Here is a 15,799-nt window from a genome sequence, read left to right as displayed (position 1 = left end):
TCACAGTGCATGTCACAAACTTCTCATGGGTGTTTGGTTGCAGCTGTGGCTCCAGCTCCTGGTCTGGATCCTGTGCTGGAGCTCACCTGGTATGCCAGGGGCGCATCGTCAGCCCTGGCTGAGTTCACAGACGAAGCACTCCTGCTAAGTATCTTATTAGTGAGAGCTTTAACTTGATACTTTCTTTCACGTGCCTCAAGGAAGAAAACCTGTTGGCAATACAGAGAAGCCTCCCCACGTGTCATCGCCAGACCTAGAGGAAATCATGAAAGATCTGGATAAAGCAGCACCAGGTGGGTATACGTCCCTCTGAACCAGAGAAGTTGGGAAGCTGAGGGCAGAGGCATGTGTGGAGAAGCCGTAGCCTCCACAAGCAGAAAGGGATCGATCAGAGCCTTGCTGCACTGATGCTGGATTTCATGCCTTGCAAGCACTGGTGAGCTGCAGAGATGGTCCGGAGTCTCTGCTGCGGCTTGTGGTTCAGGCCGAGTCCCAGGCACAGCTGCGGCCCTGGTGACACCGTTCCCGGCCAGAGCTGTTGTGGGCAGCTGTTGGTACCCAGCTGGCAGGAACTGGAGATGCTCGTGCCTTGCTGCCAGTTGCCGGAGGGGAGACTGCCCGTGGGTGGCCGAGAGGATGCACAGGCAGCTTGGGGTCACTGAGCCTGGCAGCCTTTGCTGCGTCTGTAGGCATGCCCTGGCCAGGATCGCAGCAGCCCCAGCTTCACAGCCTCCTTCATGCCCGTTGTTCTCCCTGACGGGTAGAAGACTCTCCGTGACACCTTGGGGGCAGGGAGAGGTGGGGGCTGGACACCCAGCTTCAGGCAGGACGCCTGACTTGAAGGCAGCTAAACTGAAGGGCTGTGCATTGAGTCAGTGGTGCTTTACCTCTTTCTAGTTGTGGTTTTGGTACCTTGGTCATGCTTTTCCTCTTGTTTTGGGAGACCGTGGGCTCTTCTATGCCTCAGCTAACACTGGTGAAGGACTTTACTAAATACGCGTGCTTCCCAGGCAGGGTTTTGCCCTCTTCTGGAGGGACCTATTTGGGTTGGAGGTCGTGACCTCCCACTGCCACATTTGTCTTTGTCCTATTTTCACCTAATTTTCTGTTGATGTCAGCGGATGGCAAGGTCTTGTCAGCTTGCATTCTCTCGCGACCAAAACTTTCCTCACTTGAAGGCTTCGTTCTGCATTGCTTAGATAATGGTGTTCTTACTGCTCTCTGGTCTTTGTTTCCCGGCTTTCCTAAGGCTGCCTCCCTTCATGAGAAGTCCCTTCATGCATAACTGCTTCAGAGAGTGGGTCAGCTTGACCGGAACTTTGTGCACAGATTTGTTTTACGTGTAGTTACCCTCTAAACCAGAGTGTAGTAATTTGGGAGTTGAGACAACAACTTCCCCCTTTTGGGCTTATTTTGGTCCCAGACCAGTGCGTTTTCTTGACACTCAGGTGGAGCCTGAGTGACTCCAGCCCTACCCATTGTAGTCACTATTGGTATTGCGTGCCCTGTGAGGTGTGGCAGTACCTGGGAGGCGGGTGACTTTGGGGCGGAGGTGTGTGATTTCAGGGGAGCTTCTCTGTTCTGTTTGTTTACAGGCCTGGCTGCAGGCGATGGATATGCAGCTTCCCAGCGGGTTGCCAGGGCTGACGGGCTGGGAGACGGCATGGGTACGTGATGGCTTCTTACTTGGAGAGCTGCCCGCTCCAAGCCCAAATGTGAGCGAGGCGTCCCTTGAAGGTGTGGGAGTATAGACCTTTGTCATTGCGTGTGCCATGTCATGACATGATCCCCTCAAAGGTTCTGCTCTTCCGTTGTGCCAGCGTCTGTCACAGTGCATGTCACAAACTTCTCATGGGTGTTTGGTTGCAGCTGTGGCTCCAGCTCCTGGTCTGGATCCTGTGCTGGAGCTCACCTGGTATGCCAGGGGCGCATCGTCAGTCCTGGCTGAGTTCACAGACGAAGCACTCCTGCTAAGTATCTTATTAGTGAGAGCTTTAACTTGATACTTTCTTTCACGTGCCTCAAGGAAGAAAACCTGCGGACAATGCAGAGAAGCCTCCCCACGTGTCATCGCCAGACCTAGATGAATTCATAAAAGAGCTGTATAAAGCAGCACCAGGTGGGTATACGTCCCTCTGAACCAGAGAAGTTGGGAAGCTGAGGGCAGAGGCATGTGTGGAGAAGCCGTAGCCTCCACAAGCAGAAAGGGATTGATCATTTTTTGGACATTTCTAACCTCCTGTGAGATTGCCGTGACTGTGCAGGACTCACTAACGTGCAGATTTTTTCGACAGGAGTAGAAGGCCAGAGCAGCTCAGATGCTGAGGATCATAAAAGTTTCCGGAAGTACTGCATTGAAGGTGCTGTGGCAGTTTTGGGCTCCGTCCTATATGGGATGGTGTTGTGTTGTGTCATCGTTGTGTGGAGGAAGAGGAGACGGTGAGTTGTTGGGGTTTTTTTCCCCAAACTTCCATATTAGCTGGCTGCTTTAAGCCATGAAGCATTTCGTGGTAGGGTCTTCTGGAATGCCGAGTTAGTTACTGGCCAAAGTCCGCTGAGAATTCTGCGGTGAGGTGTTTGACCGGGCCTCTCAATTCTTGGGTTAGCTACGTGTTACCTTGCTAACTTGCTAAGCAAGTGTTTGCTAGAAGCAACCCTGCCTCGACAAGAGCAGACCAGGTGACAGATATGGGCAGAGCAAGGTCAGAAAGTCAAAACAACGAGGGATGAGGCTGCCCCAGAAAGGGAGAAATGCCAGAGCGGCATCTCTCTCCCTACCAGTGAGCCTAGGAGAAGAAATCACCCTGCTAGGTGATGCCTTAAATCCCAGGTGTTCACCTCAGCCAAGATGTCCAAGCAACTGGGATTGGTGAGGAAGCTGTCAAGTTTTCTTTGAGAAAGAGAGTCAATCTGTCCCATGTGCTTTCCAGCACTGCCAGTGTGCGTGTTGTCAGCACGGGCAGGGGTTTTGCCTGCGCAGGGCTCTGGATACGTATTCTGCAGAGAGCATCCTCTCTTCAGAGCACCCCACCGAACAGAGAGCCGAGGCTGTCCCCTTGTCTGGTCAGGGATGGACAGGGGAGCTGAGTGCTGGACTCCACAAGCATGCTGAGAGAGAGAACAGGAGGCTCTCCTAGCCCTGCAGTGCCGTGCCCAGCTTTGCTCCCCTCAGTCTGCTGGAGTCAGGTCTCCTTTCCAGCGTGGGCAGAGCAGGCAGGTCAGGATGGTCAGGGCCGAGAGGAGACAAGCCATGGGCAGGCGAGCAGAGCCCCAGCCGACAGGTGCAAGGAGCCCACTTTTTGAAGAGAGCTCTCTGTGCCCACAGCTCCCATGTGCACCCCACAGTGCACCGGGTACTGCCCCCACCCTAACCCCCATACAGCACCACAGCTGCCGTAGGGTCTCAGCAGCCTCCTCTCTCCACAGGCGCCTCGCTGCGAGAAAACAGGCCAACAGCAGCAGCTGACCCTTGCGCTCAGACAGCCGTCCTGCACATCCCAGCATGTACTGAGAGCCAGACCCGGCACCAGCACCCATCATCCATGCCTGGAAAACTGGACCATCTGCCACAGAGTACCAGGGAACTGGCCCCCTACCAGTTCAGCACAGCCACCAGGCTTCAGTGGTCAACCATGTATTGCTGAAGAACAGCACAAAAATAAACACAGAGCAGTAGCACAATTGCCTCGGTCTTAACAACAACAAAAGCAGGAACTTGCAAGTTGTGGGCTGTAGTCTGGGCTGAGGCATGGGGTTTCTGACAGGCCAGTCAGACATGCTCCCCACACCCATTGTATTGAAATTATGGGTGAGAGCATGTGAGGAAGTTGTGAAGAGGGTCTATACTCCCCCATCTGCAAGAGAGCCCTCGCTCACATTTGGGCTTTGAGCGGGCAGCTCTCCAAGTATAAAGCCATCACCTACCCATGCCGTCTCCCAGCCCGTCAGCCCTGGCACCCCGCTGGGAGGCTGCGTATCCATCGCCTACAGCCAGGCCTGTAAACAACTTGAAGTGAGAACCACAAACAGAAGTCCTTCCTGGCACCTTCTCTGGTGGAGCTGTGTATGGGTGGTGCCATGGAGCATTTTGGCTCTGGCTGAGTGCACTGCTTTAGCTGCAGCCTCTCCGAGTGATTCTTTATAACTTAATCCTGTCAGCAAGGAGAAGCGTCCAGCTCTGCCACTGAAGGCAGCAGCCTCCAGTCACCAGGCTGCTCCCTACAGGAAGCAATCCCGACTGCCTGGATCTCGCCGCTGAGAGGCTGTATTTAAAAATGAAGTGTTTTCCAGCAAGGGAAACAAGGCTTGAGCACTCATACTCTGGCTGGTGACTCTCCCAGGCAGCTGCATGTTCCCAGTCCCTCAGCAGGACAGGTGTAGCCAGAGCCCTGTCAGAGTCAGCAGAAAAACACGCTAGCCCTATTCCTGCAGGACCTACAGACGCTGGGGCGGCTCCAGGGGGCTCTGCAAGTCGGGGTGCCCGGTGCCCGTGCCCGGGGCACCTGCCGGCGCCTCTTTCCCTCCTTAGCTCTCAGCTCCCCCCCAGGGCTGCCCCGGCCAACCCTGACTCCAGCTGCCCCGGGGCCTGGCACAGCGGGGGGCTGGAACCTCCCCACAGAACCCCCGGGCAGCCAGCAGGCAGCAGACACCCCTGTGCCAGCCCAAGGGGCATCCCTCACCCCACGGCCGGCCACAGGTCCCCTCAGCCGGGCCACAGCCCCAGCACAGGCTGTGCCTGCCCAGCCCAACATGGCTGCCAGGAGGCTGAGGGTGGGCAGTGGCAGCTCCCAGCATGCCCCGGGAACAGCCTGGCCATGGGGTGGTGCCAGGCCTACAGCTCCCAGCATGCCCCGGGAACAACCTGGCCATGGGGCGGCCCCGGGCCTACAGCTCCCAGCATGCCCCGGGAACAACCTGGCCATGGGGTGGCCCCGGGCCTACAGCTCCCATCATGCCCCGGGGCACGCCTTCTCCCAGCAGGCCATGGGACATCCCTGCCCAGCAGTCAGGCCCTGGGAGGACACCAGCCCCCAGCCCGGGCCCTGTAGGCGCCATGGCCCCTTCCCGGGACTGCCCGAGCACAGGCCCCGGCCCCGGAGCCCCCGTGGGCAGAGACGAGGGGAAGGGAGGCACTGAGCGGCAGGGAGAGGTGGGTCAAGGCGGAGGGGTGGCTGGAGAGGGGCAGGGAGAGCGGGGGGGGGCTGGGCAGGGATGGAGAAAGGACAGGGACTGACGAGGAGCGGGCAGAGGGATGCAGCGGGACAGAGACAGAGGGGCAGGGGGGTGCCGCAAGGGATGCAGGATCAGCAGCAGGAGAGAGGGCTAGGGAGAGGAGCGGAGGGGCGGGAAGGGGGACGGAGGCACAGACCAGCAGAGGCAGGGCGAGGGGACAGGATCCGTGAGCGGCTTGTGACTTTGGCAGTGGGCAGCAAAGCTGCTTCTGTGGGTCTTTCCTTTCCCCCTCTGCCCTTATCCCCTCCCCACCCTTCCCCTCGGTGAGGCTGTGTCTGTGGTGTGCCTGCTCTGGTGAAAGGAGCTCCTGCACCAGCCTGAGGGCAAAAGAAGAGGGGCAAGGAGCGAGCTGTCGCAGTCCTTAGTTTGCAGGTTTCATGTATCGGCCCTCTTCAGAAAACACAGCGTGTCTGTGTGTCAGTGGTGCCGGCAGATTTTTATTCTTTATAGCAATTCCTTTAAATACCGGGCTTCATGCAGAAGGTTCACACGGTGCTGTGCTTATAGTAAACGGAATTGCTTTTATGCATGCTGCATTCTGGAGGTAAGTGCCAGGTTAGAGATGAAGATGGAAATGAAAGCAAGTGACGCACACGCAGTGGTGATCCTGCCACAAGCATGCTGTGTATTGGCCTGGGAGAACGCTGCAGGGACTCTCAGAAGTCAAGGTTTTCAGTGCTGTTTCTGTGTTTGATACCCAAGGGATGGCTTCCCTCTGCATGCGTTTCTGGGCAGGCGTGTGCGTGGAACATAGGGGTGTCTCTGTGCCGTAAGTGGGACTGATGGCAGCTTTTCATTTCATTCCAACTCAAAAGTAAAGAAAGATTGTACCTGCAAAAGAATTCAAACAGCCGTCTTTGTTTCCCAGAGCGAGCATACAAGCATGGGGGAGCGGTTTGCAGGTTCAGAACTTCAGCCAGCTCTGGATGGTAAACCCTCAGGAGAGGAAAGAGAAGCCCCACTTTTTTAACTACAGCTCTGCTTCCCTTAATGTGTCTTCTTGTTAGATTGTGTCGGTAGTCAGATTAAAAGCACATGATTAAACTGTGCTTGTTCATGAAGATATTTGAGGGTTATTTACGGCCTTAAATCCTCTTACGAGTGGGGCACTCTGTTGCCCTGTGGGCAGTACAATGTCGTGACTGGTAATTTTCCTTTTCTTGCCTAGTGTACGGATGCATTTCTGAAGGCGAGTGTTGGGTCTTATTGGCGCCGCACAAGAAACCAACGTGTGAAACCCAGACATTCACTGTTAGAAACAGGAAGAAGCTATGGGCCCTTGCTTCAGATTCTGCAAAAGATGTACCAAGGCTGAGGAAAGTGGCAAAAAGGGAAGAAATGCCGTAGCATAACTTTGGGATGGCAGGTGAGGTTTCCATCAGTGTTCCTCAAACGTAGCAGCCTCATTTGGTTTGCGGATGTGGTATTGAACTCAAACTGCGAGACTGGTTTCCTTTATTGCGGGTGGTACTGTAGCGCACGTACCTTTCATGTCCCAAGGAAGTTGCCAAGGCTGTAGTTAACCTTCCGCAGAACCACCTCAAATTTTCCGTAGCGCGTGATTTCCTTCAACAGTCAAGTCCAGGTCTGTGGCATACAATAACCCCTACCCCGTTTGGGATCTGGATGTGGTTGATTTTTAATTCAGACTTATCTGCTGTTAGAGATGTTTGGGTTTTGGTCCAAATAGGGAAATGCTGATTGTGTGCATTCTTTTGCTTTTTCCATAGTGTTGTTCCATGTTTAGTCATTTGTTCCTTACAAAAATAATGTATGGGTGTCTATGAAGCTGGAGGCGTTTACGTTCTTGTGGCTGAATGTAGCAGTGGAGCTATCTTGCTGTACTTAAAGCAAGAGCAGCTTAATGTAACTTCACTTAAAATCTGGTCTTGGTAGGCAAATCCTACCCTGATAAGCATTTAAAACAAGCAAACAAAAAATTCAAATCTGTGACAAGGTATAGGTGGAGCACCTGAACTGGTGCAAGGCAGCAGTTCTCTCGCTGATACCCACACATTGCAGGTTGCCATCACGACCTTGAAATAGTGCGCCATTAATGTTAACTACTAGCAGCGACCTTGAAATAGTGCGCCATTAATGTTAACTACTAGCAGCTTGTGAACCTAACAGTCAAGGTAGAAAATAATTTCCCACTGCCACCTTTTTTTAGTTTTCTTTTATGTTTTAAAGTGTCTGATTTGATACTTTCCGGTGTATTTGAAACCTGTGTCATATCCTACGTAGTTTGTGACAAGTGTGTGGCAGATGGGACTTTTCTGCTTGGAGAGGTGGTGAGATGGAGAGTGGAGAATGGTTATATGGCACAAGCGCAGAAGTATAAAAAGGGATTAAGAGGCTTGTGTACCTTGCTGCCAGTTCAGTGGCATGAGAATTCCTGTAACGACAAATTCCTTCTGGCTCTGAAGGAAGGAACGTGCCAGCCTGCTGGGTTTCCAACCAGAGCAACACTAGCAATGGATGTTGTTCCCAAATGGTGAGGTGGTTGTAAGCTTCATCAGTAGTAGAAGCTGTGGAGAAAGTCAGGAATCGTCTGCCGTTCTGCAAGTCAAGTGCTTGGCTCTTTTGTCACTAGTGTTGATTTAAGGGTGCATCGCTTATAGAGAGCACTTGACCTTTGTAATTCTTCATACTGCTAAGTTCTGGGTGCCATCAGAGAACCACTGTGCTGTGAAGGCCCTGTAAACATACGGCGATGTTTGTGTTTATCCATTTTGCCTTCCCTTAGATGATGTTATTTTGTCATTTGAAACCTTAGTGGCAGGATTTGGGGCTTTATCCTGATCAGGCATCTAAGGGCCAGCTCTCGGCTGCAGCTGCAGCAGAAGCGTTCAGGTGGTTTGAGCACCAAATGAAACTTCCACTTGGCTGTCATTTTGGCTTTTCCCTTCCTCTTTAAAATTTATATTTTAATTAAGAGTTTTAAGTATTTGGCTTCCTTACAGAAAAAACCCCCAGTGCTATCCTTGTCCTGTTATGATAAGGCCCTAATCTGGAGGGCAGAAAGCGGAGACCACCAGGAAGATGTTGAGAGGAAGGGGAAGAATGTTAGAGCCATGAGTTGGGTGTTCTGAGATCTGAGGAGATGGAAAAGGTGCCTCCCAGGTAGCTAAAGGGAAGCACAGGAGAGCAGCTGGGAGCCAGAAGTGTGGTGTGGGCATATGGAAGTGCTACACTGTGGTGTGTTAGGCAAATTATTTTTAGGAACTTTCTCATTTGTTGTCATTTCCCAGGCTCCTGAGGTGCAGGAATGCTGGAGGCAAGAAGCTGCCAGCATCAACTACGTGGAAAATGAACACTTCTATCTCCATTTCACTTTCCTCACTTCTGTGTTGCGGTGGCAGGGCAGTACAGACCCTGACCCGGACCCGGACCCTGACCCTGACCCTGCGAGTACGCAGGCAGCTTGTGTGGCCAGTGCCGGTGCGGTTCTGGCACAGAGGATCAAGCGCTTCCTGCTTCAGAGCTGTCAGGCTGACACTCTTCAGCACTCAATGAAGCTCTAAATTACAGCTAAAGGAGGACAGAAATTTTGCTTCAGAGCTTGATAATGTCGTTCTGATCCATCCTTTTGCTTGTTCAGTGGCTACAGAAGGGAACCACTGCCTTGGTAGGAGCATCCATTGAGTTCTTCGTGTGTGATATTAGAGGATCATTGTGTCTGTTTACGCATGAGACCATTACAGCAGGTGTTTTGAAGATGTTCACGTGTGGTACATAAAACCTTTGCCAGTAAAACAGTAAATCCACGCAGTGGGGTCTAAAGCACACAGATCCAGTGCGATCCTCCAAAGAGCTTTGAAAGTGTCTCCCCAAGGGTACAGACCTGGCTGTTGGTGATTCTGTTGAACTGCCAGTTGCTTGGTTGAAGTTGCTATGTCAGAAGTCATCTTCTGGGGGCCGAATGCTGCAAATGGTAGAATGTTTAAGGAAGCAAATGAATAACCTTCAGACTTGATTTTACTCTTTTAACAGATTGTACACAAATGGGAGGCCTGAGCAGGCTGCCTTTAGCAGGGGAACGTGACCTGACTGCACAGGAGGCAAGGAACTCCCTTCTCTCGCTGACCATGAGCCCTCAGTTTCAAGGCAGATGTGAAGAGGAATATTTGACCCGTGGGAAATGCAACTTCAGATACGTAAGCCAGGTGGGACTGCCATGTGAGCCCTGTGATAGGAGCCGTGTATCCCAACCGTGAACGTAGAGGCTGGGCCCAGTTTTTAGCTTGGTTCAATATGAGCTCTGCTGACTGATTCTGTGATCAAGAGCAGGCAAGTCTGCCCCCTGAGAGGATGTTGTCGTGGGTGGAAGGGTTGAAGTGCAGTGACTGCGTCAACAAACAGGTGGTTTGAAAAGTCTTTTGGGCAAGGATCTGGTACGCTGGTGTAATGCCTTTTCCCTTTACAAAGGTGTCCAGTAAACACAAGTGTTCCTGCATGTGTCCAGTAGCGCAGAGACCTCTGTACTTTCTTTGGACTGATTGTTGTGTAAGATCTGGGGGTTTTGGGAGAGTTCTGAAAATTGTTCAGAAGGTGTCTTGAATGTTGGGTGAAATGGGTCATCACTTCCATAAACCTCTAGCCTGTAAAGAAGAGCCATGGATGTAAGGAGATTTTCTTTTTTTCTCTCGTTATTGTTACTGGGAGGAAAAGCAGTGATTAACTATTGACCTGTGATACCCCCAGGTGCAGACTGTGCAGTGCGTTTGAGGTGGATCGCTCCTGTACTGCCAAGACTGAGCCCAGACTCCTCGATGCTTTGCACACTGGCACTGGAAGTCCTTGTGCAGCTGTGGGTACTGGCTTTCTGTGCTGCAGTGTGAAAAACACAAAACACCGGGGTTGGGGTTTGCAGAGAAGTGGGAAAAAGTTGATTATTTTGTGCTAGGAAGAGAATGTCCTGTAGTTTTCAGACTTTGCACCTCTCCACTTGGAATTTAAAAGCTGCTTTTAACTCTGCTGCTATGTTTCAGTGGGCGGGAAGGTGTCCGGTTGTCACAGATGATGCGTCCCATCAAGAAGGATCTTTCCCTTCTGAGTTGAGCTTTCTTTGCTTGGCGTGGAAAGTGCCTTAAGCTGAACGATTTCAGATGGCAGTGAAGGAATTACATCGACATGGGGATTTAGCAACAAACCCAAAGGTATGTCGTCTTACATTTCAGTATATGATTTTTTAAAATCAGGATTTGCTGGGTTTTGAGCAGGAGACCCATTTTGCATGTGCCTACATAAACCCCATTTTCATGGATAGATGCATGCAGTATGTTTTGTGATGTGATACTCAATTACGTATAAGCTGTTCTATGCTGTGCTCTTCTGGGCTTGTTGTAGTCCTTTGAAACACAGCCCTGTGCATCAAGGGGGCAAGCTGTGTCACCTGCTTTCCCCCACAACATAGAGCAATGTAACTGTCATAAATACAGGCTGAGCAAAACTAGTTGAGAGATTTGTGGGCTACTGTTAGCATCACAGTGGGCCAGGAATTAGCCCATGCTTACTAATAAGTTCCTGTATTTTAATTATCCTACGCCACCCGAGGGGCAGGACAGTGTCAGGGCACTTCCCCAGGGCATAAAACTGGACATGTCTGCTTCTCTCCGAGGGTCCGCTATGTACAAAGCATCCTTCAGCACTATCTGGGTGCCTGGTGTTCTCAAAGGGTCCCAAATGGATAAAGTTCACTCCTGCTGCCTGCTTGTCAGCAGGAACTCTGTCTGCAGCTGTGCTTCTGTGCGGTGAGAAACTTCCTCATGTTCTTTGCTTGGCAGACCTGGCGTGTCTTCTGTCTTCCTTTGCTTCCTTTCGATTCAGTGTTTCAGCGATGGTTAGATATGGAGCAAAGATTTCTTAGGCTTGTGTCTCGCCAGCTTTCAGTAAAGATACTAAACCTATTTAGACTTGGGTAACTGAACAGCTCTTCTGGCTTCCTATCCTCAGGAGTGTCAACAGGGGAGACATAGATGTTCATCTTTGCATACCTCTCGGACCACTGATGGTTGGATTTCCATGCTTGTGCTTGAGAACAGCTTCACGCTCAGGTTCTCAAGGCCAGTGTTTGGGAGGTTAACGGAACATGCTAGCGGGTGGTGTGGCAGGCTCTGTGAGGAAAGCTCAAGACTTAATCGCAGAACTGGTATCTCCAGTGGAGGTATTTCAGTTATGTTGCATTGGAGTTGGTATTGGCATGTGGCATGGGGTACTCACGTATTGAGGTATTTACTGTCAGTGAAGAGGTTCCGTAGTTGCTTTCTTATGGAAAAGACTGGTTTTCCATGCTTGTAATTCTATAAATAAGTCGTATATCTAAACCGCGGCATTTTTATTCAAAAAGAGGACAGATGCAGTCTGCTCTCTGGAAGTCCAAGGGAGCAGTTCTGCTGCCCCCCCTCCTTACTTCTCAAGAATCAAACCTCTTAACATGTCACGATGGCCATGGCCCAGATGGCCTCCAGCCATCACATCACCCACAAGTCCTTCTCTGTTAGCAAACAACAGCTGCAGGGTGCTCCTTCCCTAGCAGGCTCCCTCACCAGCTGGGTCAGGAAGGTCTCGTCCGCACAGCTCAGGAAGCTCCTAGAGCCTTTCCTCTCTGCTGTACTGTATTTCCAGCAGACATCTGGGAAGCTCAATTCCCTCATGAGAACAAGGGTAGCGATGGTGAGATTTCTCCCAGCTGCTGATTGATAGAATATTTCATCTGCCTCTTCATCCTGCTGTGGTGGTCTTAAGAGCCTCCCACCATGACATCTGCATTGCTGGCCTTTCCCCTCGTTCGTACCCATAAACACTCGGCCCTTTCATCACTATCATCAAGCTCTAGACAGTCAAAACACTCCTTAGCGCAGTGTCAGTCTCGGTCTCCACTGGAAGCCCTGCCTTCCTGGGGTGGGGTGTGCCAGGGGGGTGCTTGGGTGGGTGGCAGCATGCCGGGGGCATGGCTGCCCTGAGGAGGCTGGGCTGTGAGGTCACAAGCCCCAGTGTTCCACACCATGATACGTTGTGCCGTGGGCGTGGTCCATCAGTGCCAGCAGCAGCAGCAGCAGTGGTGACTGCAGCAGCAGCAGCAGCAGCAGCAGCAGCAGCAGCATGGTGCAGGCACAGGGGGCTGTGTCCCTCTCCTGCATCCTTATCCTCTTCCTCCTGGTGGCCCTGCAAGCCCAGGACACTTGGGCTGCTCCGTGGCGATTAGGTAGGTTGGCGGGTGAGGGCTGGAACCCAACCCTGGGCAGTGTGGTGTGGCAGCCTTCCCCGGCCTGCGAGTCGGGGCCAGAGCTGCACAGCAGGGCCAGGCATTAGTCCACGGGAGTGCTTGTCCTCTGGCTGGGTCACAGCCGTGCCTGGTGCCGTGACTCCACTGCTCCTGGGCTGCGCTCTGGCTATCAGCTTTGGGGACATCTGTCCTTGGGAGATGTCCATTCAGGAAGGCGGGAGCATTCCTGCTCTAGCCCTGCAGTGCTCTCCTTGGGCAACCCCAGGTCCCCAACACACAGCCCCATCTCGCAGGCCAGGGGAAGTAACAGGGCAGCTGTGGTGCAGCAGACTCTCAGTAGTCTCAGAAGTAGGCACTTCTCCATGAGACAAAAAAAAAGGTGATTTTTTTTTTCCCTCCAGTCCTTTCCTGTGGGCTTCTTTAGTGCCCAGTAGAGTTGTCCCAGTAAGAATTCCTAAGAGGCTGTATGTTTGTCCACCTGGTCTTTGAAGGGTGTTGCACGTGGCCTGGAAACAGTACTTTGAAAGCTTTCCGGTCCCAGCCAACAGGTGTGTCACATTAAGAAGGGGGATTCCTCAAACCCTTCATATTTGATCAACCTGTCAATTTCCCCAGACAGACGATACCCTCATGGCCGACCAGCTAGCCCGCTACCTGCGTTTTGACAGCCCACTGTAGACGAGAGTGATTCAACTAACCTATTCAACGTCACTGAGCCAGATCCTTATATCAGTTATTCAGATCTCCAGAGACTTACACAAGCTCAAGATTTTTATTATACAAACTGCTAGTTTATGAAAGGATAAGGTTCAAAGACTGCTGGTGATAATATAGTAACTGCAAATCAAGCTTAAAACAACGCACCTAATAAAAGCTGGTATGAGATAGTCACTGAATATAGTTCTTACCCAGTTGGCATCTCTATGTGGGAGAAGACAGGTTCAGCCTGTCGACAGATCCCCGAAGATACGATGGAATCTTCCCACCCTTCCCCCGTCCAGTGCACACTTCTTATACTTCATAGTATATTGCACCTTCCTTATCATACACAGGACTGATTACATGTTTCTTGCTTCTACAGCAAAATTGTACCCATCCTGAGACAGCAGTGCTGAAGGTCTTTATGCATGCTCTCCGGGCAGGGTTTTGCCCTCTTCTGGAGGGACCTATTTGGGTTGGAGGTCGTGACCTCCCACTGCCACATTTGTCTTTGTCCTATTTTCACCTAATTTTCTGTTGATGTCAGCGGATGGCAAGGTCTTGTCAGCTTGCATTCTCTCGCGACCAAAACTTTCCTCACTTGAAGGCTTCGATCTGCATTGCTTAGATAACGGTGTTCTTACTGCTCTCTGGTCTTTGTTTCCCGGCTTTTCTAAGGCTGCCTCCCTTCATGAGAAGTCCCTTCATGCATAACTGCTTCAGAGAGTGGGTCAGCTTGACCGGAACTTTGTGCACAGATTTGTTTTACGTGTAGTTACCCTCTAAACCAGAGTGTAGTAATTTGGGAGTTGAGACAACAACTTCCCCCTTTTGGGCTTATTTTGGTCCCAGACCAGTGCGTTTTCTTGACACTCAGGTGGAGCCTGAGTGACTCCAGCCCTACCCATTGTAGTTACTATTGGTATTGCGTGCCCTGTGAGGTGTGGCAGTACCTGGGAGGCGGGTGACTTTGGGGCGGAGGTGTGTGATTTCATGGGAGCTTCTCTGTTCTGTTTGTTTACAGGCCTGGCTGCAGGCGATGGATATGCAGCTTCCCAGCGGGGTGCGAGGGCTGACAGGCTGGGAGACGGCATGGGTACGTGATGGCTTCTTACTTGGAGAGCTGCCCGCTCCAAGCCCAAATGTGAGCGAGGCGTCCCTTGCAGGTGTGGGAGTATAGACCTTTGTCATTGCGTGTGCCATGTCATGACATGATCCCCTCAAAGGTTCTGCTCTTCCGTTGTGCCAGCGTCTGTCACAGTGCATGTCACAAACTTCTCATGGGTGTTTGGTTGCAGCTGTGGCTCCAGCTCCTGGTCTGGATCCTGTGCTGGAGCTCACCTGGTATGCCAGGGGCGCATCGTCAGCCCTGGCTGAGTTCACAGACGAAGCACTCCTGCTAAGTATCTTATTAGTGAGAGCTTTAACTTGATACTTTCTTTCACGTGCCTCAAGGAAGAAAACCTGTTGGCAATGCAGAGAAGCCTCCCCACGTGTCATCGCCAGACCTAGATGAATTCATAAAAGAGCTGTATAAAGCAGCACCAGGTGGGTATACGTCCCTCTGAACCAGAGAAGTTGGGAAGCTGAGGGCAGAGGCATGTGTGGAGAAGCCGTAGCCTCCACAAGCAGAAAGGGATCGATCAGAGCCTTGCTGCACTGATGCTGGATTTCATGCCTTGCAAGCACTGGTGAGCTGCAGAGATGGTCCGGAGTCTCTGCTGCGGCTTGTGGTTCAGGCTGAGTCCCAGGCACAGCTGCGGCCCTGGTGACACCGTTCCCGGCCAGAGCTGTTGTGGGCAGCTGTTGGTACCCAGCTGGCAGGAACTGGAGATGCTCGTGCCTTGCTGCCAGTTGCCGGAGGGGAGGCTGCCCGTGGGTGGCCGAGAGGATGCACAGGCAGCTTGGGGTCACTGAGCCTGGCAGCCTTTGCTGCGTCTGTAGGCATGCCCTGGCCAGGATCGCAGCAGCCCCAGCTTCACAGCCTCCTTCATGCCCGTTGTTCTCCCTGACGGGTAGAAGACTCTCCGTGACACCTTGGGGGCAGGGAGAGGTGGGGGCTGGACACCCAGCTTCAGGCAGGACGCCTGACTTGAAGGCAGCTAAACTGAAGGGCTGTGCATTGAGTCAGTGGTGCTTTACCTCTTTCTAGTTGTGGTTCTGGTACCTTGGTCATGCTTTTCCTCTTGTTTTGGGAGACCGTGGGCTCTTCTATGCCTCAGCTAACACTGGTGAAGGACTTTACTAAATACGCGTGCTTCCCAGGCAGGGTTTTGCCCTCTTCTGGAGGGACCTATTTGGGTTGGAGGTCGTGACCTCCCACTGCCACATTTGTCTTTGTCCTATTTTCACCTAATTTTCTGTTGATGTCAGCGGATGGCAAGGTCTTGTCAGCTTGCATTCTCTCGCGACCAAAACTTTCCTCACTTGAAGGCTCTGTTCTGCATTGCTTAGATAATGGTGTTCTTACTGCTCTCTGGTCTTTGTTTCCCGGCTTTCCTAAGGCTGCCTCCCTTCATGAGAAGTCCCTTCATGCATAACTGCTTCAGAGAGTGGGTCAGCTTGACCTGAACTTTGTGCACAGATTTGTTTCACGTGTAGTTACCCTCTAAACCAGAGTGTAGTAATTTGGGAGTTGAG

At 52.0% G+C, this 15,799-nt stretch overlaps 2 long non-coding RNA genes across 2 annotated transcripts; both read left to right on the top strand.

Annotated features, from left to right (window-relative positions):
* Nucleotides 1-1,985: 1,985 nt before the first annotated feature.
* On the top strand, nt 1,986-4,011 carry LOC129735124 (uncharacterized). The gene is made up of 3 exons (XR_008730578.1): nt 1,986-2,119; nt 2,295-2,439; nt 3,427-4,011. It is a non-coding gene; the product is annotated as an uncharacterized LOC129735124 (long non-coding RNA).
* A 1,001-nt stretch (nt 4,012-5,012) lies between these two features.
* Nucleotides 5,013-9,749, top strand: LOC129735111 (uncharacterized). The gene is made up of 3 exons (XR_008730564.1): nt 5,013-5,149; nt 6,401-6,598; nt 9,226-9,749. It is a non-coding gene; the product is annotated as an uncharacterized LOC129735111 (long non-coding RNA).
* Nucleotides 9,750-15,799: the final 6,050 nt, after the last annotated feature.

This window comes from Falco cherrug, unplaced genomic scaffold (assembly GCF_023634085.1).
Source record: "Falco cherrug isolate bFalChe1 unplaced genomic scaffold, bFalChe1.pri scaffold_35, whole genome shotgun sequence".
Lineage (NCBI taxonomy): Eukaryota > Metazoa > Chordata > Aves > Falconiformes > Falconidae > Falco > Falco cherrug.
This window is presented reverse-complemented; position numbering and strand designations above follow the sequence as displayed.